Raw genomic sequence first — 21862 nt, forward strand, 5'->3', positions numbered from 1 at the left:
TACTCACTGTGTTGTAGCACTCACTTTACTCCCTGCACCCCGTGAGCAGATTCAGGCGCATTAGGTCCTGTTTGCGAGGGTTGAGAGCTTCCAGCATACTTCGGAGATTCACTAGGTAGCTGCTCGGCATTCGCAGCCCAGTGTTTCTCCCTCTATCTTATTTTCCCCTACTTTAGTTATGTAATAACTATGTAGACTCTTTCAAACTTGTAGTTGTTATAATAGATGATCATGACTGGTGACACTCCGATGTCGGACTATGTCTATTCCGCAACTGTATTATTTACCTTATTTTTGGATTTTTATTATTATGTTAAAGACTTAGTTTTATTACTCAACTGCTTAAAAATGAATCGAGAGTGTATCGGTTGGCCTTGTCTTTACGAGAGGTGCCATCATGACCGGGTCCGGGTTTAGGGTCGTGACAGTTTTCCTGCTTTGAACGTGAGTCTCTTCCTGTTGGTCCCATGTAAGGCTCGTACCTATTTTTTCCGGACCTGTTTCAGTTTCATCTCGTCTTGAACTCACCCTTTTATCTTTTCGAGACTGAATGATAGTATCTTCTTATATCCGCAGGTTCGTGTTGTATCTGTTATAAACATAATTCCAAGTTGTTGCTGAAAATTCTCATAAATTTTTCTTGAGTCTCCTCGTGGCTTCCGAGCTTTTTTCATTTAGATTATTGGCAAAGTCTATAGCCGCCCAGTTATCAGGTACACATGGCAACATCATCCTCTCACGCTGGAATCTGTCTACGAATTCCCTGAGCAGCGTCGTATCTCCTTGTTTTATTTTGAAAATGTCCTCCATTCTTTTTTCAACTTTTTGAGCTCCCGAATGTGCTTTGATAAATATATCTGCAAGCTAAGCAAAAGAATCTATAGAAGTTTCGGGTAAAAGAGAGTACCATGTTAATGCTCCCTTCGTGAGCGTTTCTCTCAATATTTTTACCAGTACTGATTCAATTTCTTGCTTGGTCAAGTCGTTGCCCTTTACACTAGTTGTAAATGTGGTTACGTGATTTCGTGGATCAGTTGTACCATCATATTTCAGAATATCGGGCATCTTGAATTTCTTTGGAATTGATAAAGGAGCGGCACTAGGCTTCCAAGGTTGTTGAGAGTATTTGTCCATATCTATTCCCTTGATTATAGGCGACACTCCAGGTATCTGCTCTATGCGATCGCTCTGCTCCTTGAGCTGAGCCTCCATCACGAGATTCGCTAAGAGTTTCTCCACTGCCTGAGTTAACGAGTCCTAAGCAAGGATTTTCCGCGACGTTGTTGTTTGGAGTTGGTGTTGGTGGTTCAACACCTGGCAGCTGGTTAACAAAAGCCTAAAGAGCGTTACTGACTTGTTGGGCGATTAATTTTTTCAAAGCTTCATCAATAGCTTGATTATTTTTAAAGTGCTCATTCGTATTTGATTCAGATCCGTCAGGAGTTACCTCTCGGGATTGTGGAGGAGAGTTTCGCAGTGATGGAGCTGGAGTTCTTTCACCTTGTTGATTCTCCTGACGTTGCTAATTTTCTTGGTGTTGTAAATCTTGTTGGTTGTTGTCATTGACATTCGACATGATTGTTTTGACAAGAGAGTCGATTTAGAAAGTAAAAGATTATCAGTTTTCCGGTAACGGAACTAATTTATTTAACCTAAAAATAGGAATTTTGGTCAAAGCTTAATTTTAGAAGAACTCGGGTTACTGATAATCAAATAAGGAAACAAAAAAAAATAAGAATTGAATTGAAATGTAGCTGAGTAAGCAAAATAAAGTAAAGTAAATCAGTGTATTCCAATAATAATCCGTGTCCCCATACAAATGTTATTTCTCTCCTTTTATAGCTATTTCTAAGTATTACGTTTCATTCCTCTCATAATAGAGCCATTATTAGTAATTAATAGCATTAATGTAGCGTTATAATTGGCAATCATAAATATTTCGTGAAGATTATATAACGTTTAAGCCAGATTCTTGAATCTTTGCTCGTTCCTGTTAAGGCTCGCGGCTCTTTGAATACTCTTTGCCAGTTGTCATTCTTCCATTGACCCATGTTTCTTGACATGTCAGCACATAATTAATTTCAAAGGTTAACTTAATTTTCCCCAATACAGCTGGTAAGCACTTTTTTTCTATCAAAAAGATAAAAATATCCTTAAAGTTGTTAACATTATAAAGGATTTGATTACTACAATATATTTAATTATGAATTAATATAAATAAAAAATAATTATATTTTAATTTAATTGATTACTTTAGATAATTTTTATAAAGTAGAAAAAACTTCGTTTTCCCAATTTGGAATACTTAGTATAGTATTACTACTATAGTATATCATTGTGTGACGACCCGGCCAGTCATCTCATGAGTTACTACTCTATTTCCCCCATTTTGTGCTTATTTATGCTTTGATAGTTTTATGGTATCGGGTTGGTCGGATCGAATCTGGAATGATTTTGGTAAGGTTTGAGACACTTAGTCTCTTTTAAGGGAGTTTGAGTTGGAAAGTCAACCGGATGTTGACTTATGTGTTGAAGGGCTCGGATGTGAGTTCCGATGGTTCGGTTAGCTTCGGGAGGTGATTTATGGCTTAGGAGTATGATCGGAATGGGTTTTAGAGGGTTGGAGTAGATTTAGGCTTGAATTGGCAAAGTTGATATTTTGGTGATTTCCAGTTGATAGGTGAGATTTTGATATAGGGGTCGGAATGAGATTCTGAGAGTTGCAGTAGCTCCGTCGTATCATTTGGGATGTGTGTGTAAAATTTCAGGGTATTCGGACGTGGTTTGGTTGGGCCTTTGATCGAAAGCATATTTCGGAAGAATTTTAGAAACTTAGGCTTGAATCCGATGTGATTTGGTAGATTTGATGTTGTTTGAGGCGTTTTAAGGATTGGAACAAGTTTGAATAAGGTATTGGGTTAAGTTTGTGCTTTTGGTTAAGGTCCCGGGGGCCTCGGGATGATTTCGGGTGGTTATCGGAGAAGTTGAGATGTCATTGCAGCTGCTGAGATTTTTCTGCTTCTGGTGTTTTCGCACCTGCGGTTTGGGGACCGTAGGTGCAGCACCGCACGTGCGGAAGGGGAGCCGCAGAAGCGGATTTGAGAGGAACAGCCAGGATCCGCAGATGCGGTAGTTGGACCGCACCTGCGGAGTCGCAGGTGCGGAGATTGGATCGCAGATGCGGAAGGGCCCGTTAAGTGATTTCCGCATAAGCGGAAGAGAGACCGCATATGCGGTACCGCAGAAGCGGCAATAGTGTCGCAGATGCAGATTAACTGGGCAGAAAGTATAAAAAGGGTTCACTACAAGAAAAAATGCCTTTAGCGGCAATGATTTTGGGGCAATTAACTAATTGATGCTGCTTTATTCCGTAAACATAAATATATGCGGCAATTTAACTTTGGACCCAAAATAGTGCTTTTTTACTAGATTTTCAAAATAATAGTGTCTAAAAGTTACTTTTAATAACAATTGATTTTAATCTTTCTTCCGCTGGATACATTCACCCCCAAAATGCACAATTATCATCTCTGCTACAGAGATGCACAAAATTGAGTAGACCCTCCTATCTCTCTCACGGTCGTCGGCACCCAACTCATCTTGTATTATCACTGGCCACCATCACCAGGTACATCTCTCTACTTTTTCTCTATGTCTATCATTTTTCCTTCTAGATTTGATTTTCTTTATTGTGGATGGCTCTTTTTTTCTGAAGAGTAGAAATTGGAGCTTGTAAACAAGTTTCTTGGCTTGTTCCTATTGTGGTCTTTCTTTATTGTTATGTCGATTAGATTAAATGAGCGTTGAATATAGATTCTATCATTCATTAGAAACTAGGGTTTCACGACTAGTCAAAATTAAAACTATATTTTAATTTCTATCTTATTTGCTTTTTTTTCCTTCTACGGTAAGCGTTATTAATTTTAATCTTTCTCCGATATACTCTACATTATGGATATATATTGACTTCTAATTTTGTCGGAATTTCTCCATATTATGATGCAATGATAAAAAACAGGGATTGAAATTCAAGGTGTAATTTCGTGATTTTGATCTTTGGAATGAAAATTTAATTTGATAATTAGATTTGCAATATTGGATGTCACTTGAAATTTCTTGAAGACATGCACTCTACACACAGATGCAAGTAGGCATTTAAAATTCTTGTTGTGAGCACATTTTAATTACCAATAATTATTTTTGTTACTGTTCTATGTAGATATTATTATAGCCTATTGTGATGTTCGGTAACATACATTGTAGTATCTATATAATTCACATTTCTAGTACTTTGAATAGTAGCCTCTAGCAGACCAACACTATTGGATACCTACAATAGCTGCTAGTAGTTTTACTAGTGCAAAAAGAATTCGTTGACATACTAGTATAGATGTCTATGAACTCTATCTGGTGTAAAAGCTTCAACGGGTCTGTTTATGCAGAGAAAGTTAGTGCCGAACTATTTTATATGAATATTAAGTTTGATAAATCTGAAAGAAGCTTCTTCAGTTTTAAAAACCTAATAATTGTTCATTTACATTGTTCAAAAATGGATCAAAACTTGTTCTTGATGTTTCCATAATTCCCTGTTAATTTCTTTCTACAACTGATTGACAAACATTTTTTTGTCATAAAATGGACTCACATTTCTCTTTATCTTTTAACTACTACTTTTCACATATTCAGACATCAGAGTTAAACATCTTGCAGTCTTGATGCTTATCACTCAACAAGCCAGATAGGATGCATGATAATACAACAAATGATAGAATAAATCATGTGAAGTAGCAGGATTCTAATGTTAAGTTGTTATAACTGATCTTGGGCGGCTTCTTTCCTTCCATGTCAATTTTTTAATATGCTGTGAATATGGTTCCTTCTTGTTGCAGGATGAAATTGTATTTTCTAACACTATTACTACGGTTTTACCAATATATGCTCAAGAGGTTCGAACTGCTCATGTATAAATTTTATTTCCATAAGCACATTCTCCTGTCATATGTTTAAATGCAACTTGCAATCATTTCTTTTTTATCTTGTCTTAAGTAATAGGTTTTTACAACAAGACACCATAGATTTTGTTTGAAATTACAACTTAAATGGGACTTTTGAACAATATTCTATACGACCTGAACTAACATATTGTTGCCGATATTAAATGATGAGATGTCAATTTGACGACATTATATCTTGAGAAGCTTTAATTTATTTGATCGTGAGTTATATTGGGTTTGCTTCTCGGCCACATTTACTATTTTTGCATTATTTGTTATCTTATATTTTACAAAAACTGAATTCAATTATTTTGTATTTGAATGTGTGTTTTTCTTTTGGTAACATGAACTAGTCACTTGTAATGCTTAATGAACAAAGAGCTAAGAGTACAAAGTTGAAGAGAATCAAGGTTTATCTTTGCCTTCATCGTCTAACTTCAACTGCATATATGTTAATTTTTTTTTCACGAGTAGATGGCGTAAGTTTTCTAACAACTTTTTTTGTGCAGTTTACTTCGAAGCGACAATCCACAAATGACGTGGCTACAAATTTATTGTTTAATGGATGCAACTTGCTGGTATCATCAAGAATCGATCGTGCTTGTTTAGCCTTGTCAAGACACCATGGATAATGACCGGTATCATCTGATTCACGTTGGGACAAATGGATATTGAGAGAATAAATACTTTGGTCTACCACATCTGAATATGATGGTGCTTTGGAGGCTAAAATTGACACTGTATGGAACTAGGCTTGTAGAAGGAGAAACAACTATTGTTGGATTCGAATGTTGTATTTTTTCTTTGTGTTGATCCTCTATATTTATGTATTAGCATTTGTTTTTGTATATTATAGATTTAATAAAATATTGTTATAATTTCTTGAATGAGTAACATATTTATGATATTGGAATTTCATACAACAGAAAGGCTATTAAATATTAGTATAATTGCAAATCTGGGTATAGATATAGGTGCTATTATAATGGCTATTAAAAAGCTACTTTTATCAACATTAAAATAAATATATACCGGCCATAATAAATGCTGCTAAAGCAAAATAAAAGGCTTATTGATGGGTAGCTTTAGTGGCTATTGTAATTACCAGTAATTAAATGCCACAAAAAAACTCCATCTTTTAGCGGCAATAATTGGGACATTTACCAGCACTTGATATAACTACCGTTAAAGCTTTTAACGATGCTGGATACAACGGCAAATAACTAATTGCCGGTAATAGTTTTTGCAACAATAGTATTACTGCTAAAAAGAATATTTATTGCCACTAAAGGCCTTTTTTCTTGTAGTGGTTCTTCGCGAATTTTGGGATATTTCACCATTTTTTACTTCGGCTTGAGAGCTTTTTGGGCGATTTGAGAGGGGGATTTCAAGAGAACTTCATTGAGGTAAGGAATTTGGATCTAAAAACTCGTTCATATGCTATTATTTCATGGATTAAGGCTAGAAATTATGGAAATCAAAGGTTAAAATTGGGGAAACTAGGGCTTGAGAACTTAGGCCTTTAATTGTGCATTTGAAGGACCATTTGGGGTCGGATTTGAGAACTTTTGATATGTATGAACTCGTGGGGAGATAAGGAATCTATTGATGTGAAAATTTCTGATTTTCGAGACGTGGGCCGGGGGGTCGAGTTTTTGTAATTTCGGGATTTGTTCCCTTTATTGATTATTTTCGCTTGGGCTTCGTTCCTTTAGCATATTTTGGCGTCCTCGTTCTGATTTTGGATAGATTTGACGTGCGTGGAGGTCGATTCGAGGGGCAAAGGCCTCGCGAGCTAGAGATTTAGCCAGTTCGAGGTGAGTAATGATTGTAAATGATGTTCTGAGGGTTTGAAACCCCAGATTTGCACATCGTAGTGCTATATTGAGGTGAGGCACACGCTTGATGACGAGCGTAGAGTCGTGCACTATTGAGTATTGTGGCTTGGTCCGTCCCGATTGATGATTTCACCGTGTATTTGATTGAAAACTATTTGTTGTAATCATTACTTGGGCTAAATGTCATATTTGGGCCTAGTGCCAACTATTTAAACCCTTCGGGGATTTTTATTGATATTTTCTCACTATTTTGACTTTATACTTAAACTCAGTCATATTATTTTCTACTGTTTTACTACTCAGCCATGTTTACTCAGTTTTAATACTTGAATGATATTTTAAATGATGTTTGGGCTGAGAAACACTGTTTTACTATTGCCCGAGGGGCTTGTGAGGATTTTGACTGAGTAAGGCCGAGGGCCTTTGTTGCGAGGATACACTGATACTGATTTGAGGCCGAGGGCTTGAGATATGTACACCACGAGGTGGCTTGATTAATATGAGGCTGAGGGCCTAGTTTGATGCCATGAGATGGCGTGTTATTGCGCTTGGGCCGTAAGGGGCCCCTCCAGGAGTTTGTACACCCCCAGTGAGCGTGGGTACCTATTGTGATGTGAGATTGAGCCCGAGGGGCCGGTATTATTCTATGTGATTGCCCGAGGGGCTGGTACTATTCTGAGATATTGCCCGAGGGAAGGATTTGTTGATACTGTGCCCGAGGGGCGAACTTCTATTTGTTTACTTTATCTTAATTTTCTGTCAATTACCTATTTACTGGTTGAAAGAGGATTTTACTTGATTTTACTGGTTTTACTATTTTTAAGTGATTTTACTGCTTCATTATAGAATGCCATGTGCCTTACATGTGTTCTTACTTTCAGTCATTATTTACATTTGTTACTCACTAAGCTGGAGTACTTACTTTACTCCCTGCACCCTGTGTGCAGATTCAGGCGTAGCTGGTCCCGCTTCTGAGTGCTGATTCATTCCAACTTTAGGCGGATCTTCGAGGAGTCTTTCGGTAGCTGTTGGCGTTCGCAGCCCGGTGCTCCTCCCTATCTATTTTCTTATGTTCTTAGTTCAGTATTTAAAACTTTGTAGTTACATTTGAGGATTTGGTATGGTTAGATGCTCGTGACTTGTGACACCCTGGTTAGGGCTGTGTTGGGTTGTACTTTCGCACTTTATTGGCATTATTCGCTACTTAGTATTGCTATATTATGTTTTACACTGCTTTTATGTTATTTAACTGTTTAAAAAGTGAATTGGATTTAATTGGCTGGTCTTGTCTTCACGAGATGCGTCATCACGACCGGGTTCGGGTTTAGGGTCATGACAAGTTGGTATCAGACCCTAGGTTACATAGGTCTCACGAGTCATGAGTAGGTTTAGTAGAGTCTCGCGGATCGGTACAGAGACGTCTGTAATCCTCGAGAGGCTATAGAACCTTTAGTAAAAAGCTTTATATTATTGAAATTCTTGTAGTGCGAACTTGTTGATCCGAGTACTGAACTTCTGTTATTTTATTCTCTCATAGATAGTGAGGGCACGCGCTATCGGGCCGGTTGGGCGACCATCAGTGCCACCTGTTGTGGCCACCAGAGGCTGTGGACGCGGTCATAGTCAATGGTAGAGGCAGAGCAGTGAGGGCAGCACCTGTGGATCCACCAGCTGCCCTAGCTCAGGATCAGGCTCCAGCTATGGATGCTCCATCAGCACCAGCTCAGGCACCAGTTATGCCCATCGTGATTCCGGGTGTTCAGGAGGCCTTAGCATAGATTTTATCAGTTTGAATTGGCCTGGCTCAGGCAGTTTTAGCCACTACAGCTGCAGCTACTTCACAGGTCGGGGGTGGCAATTAGACTCTCGCTGCTCGCACACCTGAGCAGGTCGTGCAAGGACTTCAGACGCCGGGGGCACATCCATCCCAGCCGGTTATAGCTGCTCAGGACTATATAGTTCCTGTCATGTCGGAGGATGAGTAGCGTAGGTTGGAAAGGTTTGGTAGATTGCAGCCTCCGTCCTGTGGCGCAGAGGGGGAGGATGCCCAGGGCTTTTTGGATAAGTGTCAGAGAATGCTTAATACTGCAGGTATTCTGGGGACCAGCGGGGTCGCTTTTACCACCTATCAGTTTTCAGGAGCTGCTTTCACTTGGTGGGAGGATTTTGAGAGGCGTAGGACTGTTGGTGCAGCACCCCTTACCTGGCAGCAGTTCTCCGTTCTCTTTCTGGAGAAGTATGTGTCGCAGTCTCGCAGAGAGGAGTTGCATAGGCAGTTTGAGTGATTACGTCAGGTGGAGATGATTGTGTCACGGTATGAGTTGAAGTTCTCCGAGTTAGGTCGTCATGCTATTTGGATGGTTCCCACATATAGAGAGAGGATTAGGAGGTTTGTGGATGGCCTCACTTATCAGCTTCGTATTCTCACGACCAGGGAGAGCGTGATTGGTGCTACTTTCGAGGAGGTTGTGGATATTGCCCGTGAGATTGAGTCTGTTCGTCGTTAGGAGCAAGAGGAGAGGGAGGCCAAGAGGCCTAGAGGATCTGGCAACTATAGTGGTGCTCCTTCGAGTGGTCAGTTTCAGCACGGCAGAGGTCGTTCATTCAGCTTTGCTCAGCCAGCTCGCCCAGGTTATCGTGGGGTATCTTCGGGTCATGGTTATTATGGTTCTCAGCAGGGCTAGTCATCACTTAGTGCTCTTCCAGCTTAGTGTTCAACCTATGCTCCATCAGTTCAGGGCTCTTCTATGCCGAGTGCATCTGCTAGTCACTCCAGTGTGAGGGGTTCCCTACAGTCCCCTTCTCCAGCACTTGGGAGTTGTTTTGAGTGTGATGAGATGGGCCACATGTGGAGGCAGTGTCCTCGTCGTGTTGCTAGTTTGTCCCAGCAGAGGGGTCAGTCATCGACTTCAACGCCAGTTATTTCATCACCACCTGCTCCGCTAGCTAGAGGTGTAGGTCAGTCAGCCAGGGGTTGCCCAAGAGGTGGAGGTCGATTAGAGGACGGTCAGGCCTATTTCTATGCACTCCCAGGCCGACCCGATGTTATCGCTTTAGATGTTGTTATTACAGCTATTGTTTTAGTCTGCCACAGAGATGCCTCTGTATTATTTGATCCTGGTTCCACCTTTTCTTATGTGTCATCATACTTTGCTCGTTACCTGGGTACGCCCTATGAGTTTCTTGATTTACCTGTTCATATATCTACCCCGGTAGGCGATATTGTTATTGTAGATCATGTGTACTGGTCGTGTGTGGTGACTATTGGGGGTATGGAGACCCGAGTGAATCTATTACTATTGAGCATGGTGGATTTTGATGTCATTTTGGGCATGAATTGGTTATCTCCGTGTTGTTCTATTCTGGACTGTCATGCTAAGACAGTTACATTAGCTATACCGGGTGTGCCACAGATTGAGTGGCGAGGTATAACTGATTATGTTCCTAGTAGAGTGATCTCTTTCTTGAAGGCCCAACGTATGGTTGGGAAGGGTTGTCTTTTATATCTAGCGTTTGTGATGGATGTCGGAGTTGAGGCTCCCAGTATTGATTCTATTCCAATTGTGAGGGATTTTCCCGATGCGTTTCCTGCAGACCTGTCGGGCATGCCACCGGACAGGGATATTGATTTTGGTATTGCCTTGGTGCCGGGCACTCAGCCCATTTCTATTCTGTCGTATCGTATGGCACCAGTGGAGTTGAAGGAATTGAAAGAACAACTTCAGGAACTCCTGGATAAAGGGTTCATTCGGCCTAGTGTGTCACTTTAGAGTGCGCCGGTTCTATTTGTGAAGAAGAAGGATGGCACCGTGAGAATGTGCATTGATTATAGCCAATTGAACAAGGTAACAATTAAGATCAAGTATCCTTTGCCTCATATTGATGATTTATTTGACCAGCTTCAGGGAGCGAGGGTGTTCTCCAAGAATGATCTCCGTTTGGGTTATCACCAATTGAAGATCAGGGATTCAGATATTCTTAAGACGACTTTCAGGACCCGATATGGTCATTATGAGTTCTTGGTGATGTCTTTTGGGTTGACCAATGCCCTAGAAGCGTTCATGCATTTGATAAACAGCGTGTTCCAGCCTTATCTCGATCCGTTTTTCATAGTCTTCATTGATGATATTCTGGTGTATTCGCGTAGTTAGGAGGAGCACGCAGAGCATTTGAGAGTTGTGTTGCAGAGATTGAGGGAGGAGAAGTTGTATGCAAAGTTCTCCAAGTGTAAGTTTTGGCTCAGTTCAGTGGCTTTCTTGAGGCATGTGGTGTCCAGCGAGGGTATTCAGGTTGATCCGAAGAATATAGAGGCGGTTCAGAGTTGGACCAGATCGTCCTAAGCCACAGAAATTCGTAGCGTTCTTGGTTTGGCAGGCTATTATCGTCGGTTTGTTCAGGGATTCTCATCTATCGCATCGCCCTTGACCAAGTTGACTCAGAAGGGTACTTCATTTGTATGATCGGACGAGTGTGAGGAGAGCTTTCAGAAGCTCAAGACAGCTTTGACCATAGCTCCAGTGTTGGTTTTACCATCAGCTTCAAGTTCATATACCGTGTATTGTGATGCTTCGAGAGTTAGGATTGGTTGTGTATTGATGCAGGAGGGTAGAGTTATTGCTTATGTTTCTCGTTAGTTGAAGCCCCATGAGAAGAACTACCACGTTCACAATTTGGAGTTGGCTGCCATAGTTCACGCTTTGAATATTTGAAGGCATTACCTTTAAGGCGTATCTTGTGAGGTGTTCATTGATCATCGCAACCTTCAGCATTTGTTCAAGCAAAAGGACCTTAATTTGAGGCAGCGGAGATGGTTGGAGTTGCTTAAGGATTATGATATCTCTATATTGTACCATCCGGGAAAGGCCAATGTCGTGGCCGATGCTTTGAGCCAAAAGGCAATGAGTATGGGGAGTTTGGCATATATTCCAGTTGGGGAGAGACCTCTTGCGGTTGATGTTCGGGCCTTGGCCAATCGGTTCATAAGGTTAGATATTTCGGAACCTAGTCGGGTATTGGCTTGTGTGGTTTCGTGGTTTTCCTTATATGATCACATCAGACAGCACCAGTATGATGATCCGCACTTGCTTGTCCTTAAAGACAGAGTTCAGCATGATGATGCTAGAGATGTGACCATTGGTGATGATGGGGTGTTGAGGATGTAGGGTCGGATTTGTGTGCCCAATGTGGATAGGCTTCGGGAGTTCATTCTGGAAGAGGCCCATAGCTTGCGGTTCCATTCATCTAGGTGTCGCGAAGATGTATCAGGATTTGAGGCACCATTATTGGTGGAGAAGAATGAAGAAAGATATTGTGGGATTCGTAGCTCGGTGTCTCAATTGTCAGCAAGTAAAATATAAGCATCAGACACCGGGTGGTTTGCTTCAGCATATGGATATTCCCGAGTGGAAGTGGGAGAGGATTACTATGGACTTTGTAGTCGGACATCCACGGAATTTGAAGAAGTTCGATGCTATTTGGGTGATTGTGGATCGGATGACCAAGTCTGCGCACTTCATTCCAGTGTGTACTACCTATTCTTTAGAGCGGTTGGTAGGGATCTATATCCGAGAGATTGTTCGCTTGCATGGTGTCCTAGTTTCCATCATTTCATATAGAGGTACTCAGTTTACTTCGTAGTTTTGGAGGGTTGTGCAGAGAGAGTTGGGTACTCAGGTGGAGTTGAGCACAACTTTTCATCCTCAGACGGACGGGTAGTCCGAGCGTACTATTTAGATATTGGAGGACATGTTGCGTGCTTGTGTTATTGATTTCGGAGGGTCATGTGATCAGTTTCTACCGCTTGCAGAATTTGCTTATAACAACAGCTACCAGTCGAGTATTCAGATGGCTCCATTTGAGGCTTTGTATGGGAGGCGGTGTAGATCTCAAGTTGGTTGGTTCAAGCCCGGTAAAGCTAGGATATTGGGGACGGATTTCGTGCAGGATGCTTTGGAGAAGGTGAAGGTGATTCAGGAGAGGCTTCATACTGCGCAGTCGAGGCAAAAGGGTTATGCTTATAGGAAGGTTCGAGAGGTATCCTACATGGTTGGTGAGAAGGTTCTACTGAAGGTTTCACCCATGAAGGGTGTTATGAGATTTGGGAAGAAAGGGAAATTGAGTTCGCGGTTTATTGGGCATTTTGAGGTACTTCGGAGGATTGGGGAGGTGGCTTATGAGCTTGCTTTGCCACCCAACTTGTCGAGTGTGCATCCGGTATTTCATGTTTCTATGATCCCGAAGTATATTGGGGATTGGTCTCATGTTTTTGATTTTAGCATGGTTCATTTGGATGTTGATTTGACTTATAATGTGGAGCCAGTAGCTATTTTGGATCGGCAGGTTCGGAAGTTGAGTTTAAAGGATATAGCTTCAGTGAAAGTACAGTGGAGAGGTTGGCCCGTGGAGGAGGTTACCTGGGAGACCGAGCGGGAGATGAGGAGCAAATACCCTCACCTATTTGAGGCTTCAGGTAAGTTTCTTAATTCGTTCGCGGACGAACGTTTGTTTAAGTTGGGGAGGATATGACGACCCGGCCAGTCTCTCATGAGTTACCGCTCCGTTTCCCTCATTTCTGCTTCTTTATGCTTTGTTATCCGTATTTTATGGTATTGAATTGGATGGATTGAATCCCGTATGATTTTGGTAAGGTTTGAGACACTTAGTCTCTTTTAAGGGAGTTTGAGTTGTAAAGTCAACCGGATGTTGACTTATGTGTTAGAGGGCTCGGATGCGAGTTACGATGGTTTAGTTAGCTTCGGGAGGTGATTTGTGGCTTCAGAGTGTGATCGGAATGGGTTTTGGAGGGTTGGAGTAGTTTTAGGCTTGAATTGGCAAAGTTGATATTTTGGTGATTTCTGGTTGATAGGCGAGAATTTGATATAGGGGTCGGAATGGGATTCCGAGAGTTGTAGTAGCTCCGTCGTGTCATTTGGGATATGTGTGTAAATTTCAGGTCATTCGGGCGTGGTTTGGTTGGGCCTTAGATCGAAAGCGTATTTCAGAAGAATTTTAGAAACTTAGGCTTGAATCCGATGTGATTTGGAAGGTTTGATGTTGTTTGAGGCATTTTGAGGATTGGAACAAGTTTGAATAAGGTATTGGGTTATGTTTGTGCTTTTGGTTAAGGTCCCGGGGGCCTCGGGATGATTTCGGGTGGTTATTGGAGAAGTTGATATGTCATTGCAGCTGTTGAGATTTTTCTGTTGTTGGTGTTTTCGCATCTGCGGTTTGGGGACCGCAGGTGCAGCGCCGCACGTTCGGAAGGGGAGCCGCAGAAGCGGATTTGAGAGGAAGAGCCAGGAGCCGCATATGCGGTAGTTGGACCGCACCGGCGGAGTCGCAGGTGCGGATATTGGATCGCAAATGTGGAACGGCCCGTTAAGTGATTTCCGCAGAAGCGGAAGAGAGACCGCATATGCGATATCGCAGAAGTGGCAATGGTGTCACAGATGCGGATTAACTGGGCAGAAAGTATAAAAAGGGTTCTTCGCGAATTTTGAGATATTTCACCATTTTTTACTTCGGCTTGAGAGCTTTTTGGGCGATTTGAGAGGGATTTCAAGAGAACATCATTAAGGTAAGGAATTTGGATCTAAAAACTCGTTCTTATGCTATTATTTCATGGATTAGGGCTAGAAATTATAGAAATCAAAGGTTAAAATTGGGGAAACTAGGGCTTGAGAACTTAGGCCTTTAATTGTGGATTTGAAGGACCATTTGGGGTCGGATTTGTGAACTTTTGATATGTATGAACTCGTTGGGAGATAAGGAATCTATTGATGTGAAAATTTCTGATTTTCGAGACATGGGCCCGGGTGTTGGGTTTTGGTAATTTTGGGATTTGTGCCCTTTATTGATTGTTTTCGCTTGGGCTTCGTTCCCTTAGCATATTTTGACGTCCTCGTTCTGATTTTGGGTAGATTTGACGCGCGTGGAGGCCGATTCGAGGGGCAAAGGCATCGCCAGCTAGAGATTTAGCCGGTTCGAGGTGAGTAATGATTGTAAATGATGTTTTGAGCGTTTAAAACCCCGGATTTACACATCGTAGTGCTATATTGAGGTGAGGCACACGCTTGATGACGAGAGTGGGGTCGTGCACTATTGGGGGTTGTGACTTAGCCCGTCCCGATTGATGATTTTACCGCGTATTTGATTTAAAACTATTTGCTATCATCATTACTTGTGCTGAATGCCATATTTGGGCCTAGTGCCAACTATTTAAACCCTTCGGGAATTTTTATTGATATTTCCTCACTATTTTGACTTTCTACTTGTACTCAGTCATGTTATTTTCTACTATTTTACTACTCAGCCATGTTTACTCAGTTTTAATACTTGAATGATATTATAAATGATGTTTGGGCTGAGAAACACTGTTTTACTATTGTCGAGGGGCTTGTGAGGATTTTGACTGAGTAAGACCGAGGGCCTATGTTGCGAGGATACACTGATACTAATTTGAGGCCGAAGGCCTGAGATATGTACGCCACGAGGTGGCTTGATTAATATTAGGCCGAGGGCCTGGTTTGATGCCACGAGATAGCTTGTTATTGTGCTTGGGCTGTAAGGGCCTCTCCAGGAGTCTATACACCCCCAGTGAGCGCGGGTACCCATTGTGATGTGAGATTGAGCCCGAGGGGCCGATATTTCTCTATGTGATTGCCCGAGGGGCTTGTACTGTTCTGAGATATTGCCCGAGGGGCGGATTTGTTGATATTGTGCCTGAGGGGCGAACTTCTATTTGTTTACTTTATCTTAATTATCTGTCAATTACCCGTTTACTGGTTGAAAGAGGACTTTACTTGATTTTACTGGTTTTACTATTTTTAAGTGATTTTACTGCTTCATTATAGAATGCTTTGTGCCTTACATGTGTTCTTACTTTCAGTCATTATTTACATTTGTTACTCACTGAGTTGGAGTACTCACTTTACTCCCTGCACCCTATGTGCAAATTCAGGCGTAGCTGGTCCCGCTCCCGAGTGCTGATTCATTCCAGCTTCAGGCAGATCTTCGAGGAGTCTTTAGGTAGTTGTTGGCGTTCGCAACCTGGAGCTCCTCCCTATCTATTTCCTTATGTTCTCGGTTCAGTATTTAAAACTCTGTAGTTACATTTGAGGATTTGGTATGGTTAGATGCTCGTGACTTGTAACACCCCAGTTAAGGCTGTTTTGGGTTGTACTTCCGCACTTTATTGGCATTATTCGCTACTTAGTATTGCTATATCATGTTTTAGATTGTTTTTATGTTATTTAACTGTTTAAAAAGTTGTTGATACCCAATTTTTCCCTGTATATTTTTTTTATAAATGCAAAATACTTTCAAAATCGCATATGTATGCATATCTAAGTGTATCCAAATGTATTAGTATTTTTCCTAATTTTTTAATGATTTTTAAATCAATTTATTGCGCTATTTCAGCAGTACAAAAACCAATAATTATTCTTCAAATTATCATTTTGGTGATTAACTTATTTTATTCTAATATTTATACCAAAATATAGTTAATGTAATTTTTACACATTTTTACAAATTTATTTAGTATTTTTAAAGCTAAATTGCATATAATTGCAATTTCAGCCTATTTTAAAATTTAATTGCGTTTATAATTACAAAATTGATTCTAGTATTTTTATTTAATATTTATACATTATTAATTAGTTTGGTACCTTTAATTTATTTCCAGAAATAATTTACTATTTTTTATAAAATGAAAATGAGAAAAGTGGCTAGTTAAATACTAGCCCTATTTCATTTCAATTGTAGCCCAAATCAACCCCCCAATTAAACCCAATTGCAATTTGAAATTACCTGACCCCTGACCCGTTTATCCATCCCTCCCGGCTCTCCGTTTAATCCAGGCCATTGATCAAAATGATCAACGGCCACGATTCGACCTTTCCTTTTTTAATTCACAAACACCCCAACCCTAAAATCATTTTCATTCACCCACCTCCTCTAAAACCCCTCTCCTCTCTCAAACTCTCTCGAACCTTCCTTAACCCTAGCCGCCTCTCATCATCTTCCACCTCGAAACCCACCGGAAACCATGGCTTCCCAAGCTGTAAGGGCCCTATACTCACCTCCCCTTGCTCTTACACACCTGATACCTGAAGATTCGAGGCCAGGCTTCAAAGGTTTGAACCCAGACCTCTGTCGATTTAAGGTTCCAGAGTCATCGTCGGCCCTGCTCCGGCGTACCATGGTGTTTTGAGCCTGGTTCTGACCTCTCCGACTCAGATCGGTGACCTTTTCAAAGCCTTTCTCATTTCTATGGTTCTTCTGAAACCCTAACCCTTCGAGGTTTTCTCCGATCTCTTTAGATCCGTTGTGTATCTGTGCTCTCTTTGAGTTTTCAAACGATCTCCCTAACTTTTTTTCGAAAATTACTTGCCTCCTCATCTCTGTACTTGATTCAAGATGGAAACCCTAGAATTTGGGGGTTCTGCCGAGGTTTGATTGAACTAGGGTTTTATTTTAGAACCCTTAACTCTTTCAGACTGACTTTGAGTCTCTGAACTGAGTTTGGATATCTTTGTTTTCATACAATGCTGAACTTTTTGCTAAAACTCTTCTACACTGGATTTTTTCTACTTATTTACATGACATTCTTCTTTCATGCTCACATGCTCCTTATATATGATGAATTTTCCTCTAAATGGTTTTCAAATTTGCAATTAGTGCAAACTTCCTTCTAAATATAGCTTGATTGATTTCTTTCCATCTTTTACTGATTTCCTCAGTTACTCGACTTAAGTAAAACCCTTCTTCATCTTTTCTGACTTGGTTCATTCATACCAAATCTCAGACCTTGTGATTTACTGGCTGTTAATTGACTCTCTTACCTTATTTGCACAAACCGTGTACTGTTATAACTCTGCCCTTAAATAACCTTTATGTATTTGCCCTTAATTGCATGTTTTACACAAAGTGTTTATTCAATTCCTTTCCTTAAATGGTTTTACTCGTTTTGAATATAAATCCCTTAATTAAGGGAAGCCTTGTGTAATTGATTGACAATAAATTTTCAAACTATTTTCTTACCTTATTTCTGCCTGCTTTCTACACTATAACGACCCTTTTCACAAACACACACTTCAGACTTCACAATTTCACAATCTCTTCTGAACTCACACTTATAGTATTATGTCTTCCTGTTTGCACTTTGGCTTTTACAAGACTACTGCTTTTTCTACTTATTTCTTCGAAACTGGTATGTCCTGATTTAAGTTTCAGCATCACCCCAATGTGTTTACTTACAGTCTTTGTATCCATGTCTACTTTATTGTTTTTCTGTAGAGTTTGACATTTAGCTTAGTATGCCTATGTTCTACTGCCTGTTTCTGTTGTGAATCTTTGCTTCCTATCCCATTACCCCTATATGTTTGTGAATGGTGGTTTAGGGCATGGCAATATGAGTTGTTGTCCATGAACTGAGTTTTGAACCAATGGGGTCTTAACCTCTAAATAGGCTGGAGGGTGTGCCAGCATATCTCATTGTTGGGTATGCCCATCAGCCTGCTCTTCTTGTGCTCTCGCAATCCCCCATTCCCAATATCCCTATGTGTACTATTTCCCTTCCTTTTTTCCCCTTTCAGAATTCTCTACTTGCACTCTCTCCTAGTCTCTAAGTTCTGTCCCCATATTGTGAGCCTTGCCTTGGGACCTTGAGTTCCCTCTGAACTTGGACACCTAAAGGCTGGCCCTTCCACACTGCACTTTGGCTTAATATGGCGATACATTTGGATGTAAGCACTGCCTGGAGTTCTTATAAAACTCTTAGGGAACTCTGACACACCCAAGTGTTAGAAAGGCTTTGAAATATGATCTTTGGAGTTGATTTACTTCATACTTCAGGCAAGAAGTCTGAATCAGGCTCTCCTTGGTTGTAATTTTTAACTTCTGATGTATTTTCTTTACTTTATTTTTTTGTACTGTAATAACTTTGTAATAAACTATTGGGGATGGCTAGTGAAAAGGGGGGAATAACTATGTATGTAAAAGGGATAGATATCCTGCTCATAGGGAATTTCTGATCTCTACATATCACATAGATATCCTGCCTATAGGAATTATACACTTTCATATGTAGATACTATGCCTATAAGGAATTCTGCACCCATATAGATATCCTGCCTATAGTTTTCTGAAATTCTGCATTCATATGGATATCCTGCCTATAGTTAAATTTCTGCATCTCTCATATAGATACCATGCTCATAGTTAACTGGAAATCTGAATCCTGCATATGCATCTGTCACTAGGCAAACCTGTTTATAGGGCTTAAAAAACTAACTGCATCTAGATATCATGTTCATAGGCTTAAACGAAGTACATCATTTAGATATCATGCCTATAGGGTCTTCGTCTAACACTTAGGCAAGCCATAGGGTGAAAATTTATAAACTGAATCAGATTTTATATGCTACAACAAGCAGGCATGCCTGATTCGAGCTTCTTATCTGAACTATATAATAAATCAGTCTGCCTCGACCCTTTAAGTTTTAATCAGACCTTAAACAGTACATGCAAGTCATGCTACATTATATGCTTTCTTTGGTTTAAAGGAGGTCTGTTTGAGCCCTTTTATTTGTTTATATGCTTCCCCATACTTTCCATATATGTTTTGTTTGTCTCCTTAGTATTTTTACCTTTTGAAACTACAAATAAGCCCAACATACCTCCCTTTTAGTATTAGTAGTCCTAAATGCCTCCGAGACTGATAGGATTGGGGCGGGTAATAGCATGCAATGAGCAAACGAGACCATTTCGCGCTTTTATACCTCAACGGGATGGGAAAGGGTAGATATGGATATGATGACCACGCAATAATATCATGTGTATCCCCTCACTGAGGAGTGATTATCGGATGTTGTGTGGGGTGATCCATATTATTAATAAACCTAGGACCCTCGTTCCTTTGTTTTCTTTGTTTCTTTTATATCTTTTTAAACCATTTCTTTTAAGAAAATCAACACGTTTAGTTCCTTTTTCTTACTTTTGTTTATTACGTGTAAAATCCCCTCTTATTTGAAGCCTTTATTTGTCTATTTGTTGTTCGTACTTAAAGTCACAATAATAGCTTGGCCGGGAACCACACTAGTGGATCTTGTGGGGTACCTAACACTTTCCCCTTGAGATAATTTTAAGCCCTTACCCAATCTCTGGTTGTTCAAATCAAACCTTCCCTAGTGTCCTAATGCACTCAAATCATTAGGTGGCGACTCTTCACTTCAAACCCAATTCCCGAAAGGGAACCAGTTGTCCTCTCAAATGTCATAAACCCGATTTCGCGAGAAAAAGAAGGCGCGACAGCGTAGAGACTCTGCTGGGGACTTCTTTTAGGCTTTTACCATTTCAGGCTATTATTGTGACTTTGTGCTTCTCTATATGTCTTTATTTGGTTAATGCCTTTAAGCATTAAATTCCCTCTTCTACTGCAAAAACTAACTTGTCTCTTGTTTCTTTCCCTTGTTTCTTTCACTGCTTTTCTTTACTGCACTCTTTTATTACTGTTTTAAATTATTGTAATTATTACTTTATGAACGTGCAAATACGTGACAATTAATTGCATATGTATGTTTCCAACATCATATTTCACTCGTGCCAAACAAATACCATAGCAACGCTTATAATGAGTGGTTGCGCTCTTCCGATATTATCACCCTTTAAATCCGGCAAAGGCGTATTTACGGTAAAACCAGTCGATCAATGGTGTAGTCGATGGTTCTGTGCCTTTGCCTCTTGAGTTGTCTGCTCAAGGGTACCAGTCTAAAACCCCAAAGAAACCTTACTCTATTTAAACTGTGCATGCATCATGGTCAAACATAGCCGAGTCAATTATATTGTCCGCATAAGGACTCTTTAAGATAGCCTTGTCCAAAGTCCACTGGGTTTTCCTAAAACCCAAACAGACACTACCACGTTCTTTGCATTTATTTGGAGAACTAAATGTCTTATGCCAATTATTGATATTTAAATAGTCAAGTCTGGTGGGGGTAGGGTCTTAACCCTTTTGTTTTGTAGAAAATGAAGAACGAGGTCCCCAAATTCGGTATGGTTAGCATACCCTCACTCTTGCTAGACTGGTGGAGGAGTCTTCCATCAAATGACCATATCAATAAGTGGAAAGAGAGGGCCGCCAAAGCTAGCGAAAAGTTGGAATATCTGCAGTACAGTCTGCTGGAATTGGAAGAGAAAGTGAGAAAGAGAGTCACCGACTGCTAGAACGCTGAAGGAAACGAAGGAGAACACATGGCAAAGGCATTTCTACTGGTGAACCTAAGTGAGTTGGAGGATTTGATTAACGAGAGAATTCAACCTGAGAAAGGTCCTGCTATGACCAAATAGATAGGAATTTGTTTTTTCGCTTTATGAATGAAATAAGGCCAATGGCCACTAGTGACATTTTATTTCCTGTTATTTAGTGTCGTTTTGGGATTTGTCTACTTTTATCAATAAAATGAGGCATTTAGCATTCTAAGTTCTCCAAATCAATTTGTCTCTAGGCCTACCTCGGGCACAACGAGGCTCCCAAATTAGGACACGATTTACATTCTTGCACTATGTGTTTAAATATCGCAACATCTTTTCCTTATAATCCCCACTGACTTGTTACCTTTTTATTTTTACTTTTTGTTTATTTACTCCCCTCCCCAAAGGTTAGTTCGTGCACTCTGGCATCGTCATATTCCACAAGATCAAAGGGCCCTCCACCCACTCCTCCTCCTAGTCCTATCAGAAGCAGGAACAAAGGAAAGATGGAAGATTTGAACAACACCAGAAAGGAAAACTCAACTGAACGGGTAGAGGTCACTCATGGTGCTCAGGTCTCCAAAGAAAGTGCATCCCAACTTGAGCAGAAACTGTTGAAATTTCAGGAGGAACTTGATCAGGTTCGGAATCTAGCAAACTTGTCATTTTCCCTCACCACTCCATATATCAATTTTCCAAACGCTCAGAACCCCACGCCTCCACAAAACATCCCAAAACCACAAAACCATCCCGCTCCTCACCACCACTACAATACAT

Source organism: Nicotiana sylvestris, chromosome 10 (assembly GCF_000393655.2).
Source record: "Nicotiana sylvestris chromosome 10, ASM39365v2, whole genome shotgun sequence".
Lineage (NCBI taxonomy): Eukaryota > Viridiplantae > Streptophyta > Magnoliopsida > Solanales > Solanaceae > Nicotiana > Nicotiana sylvestris.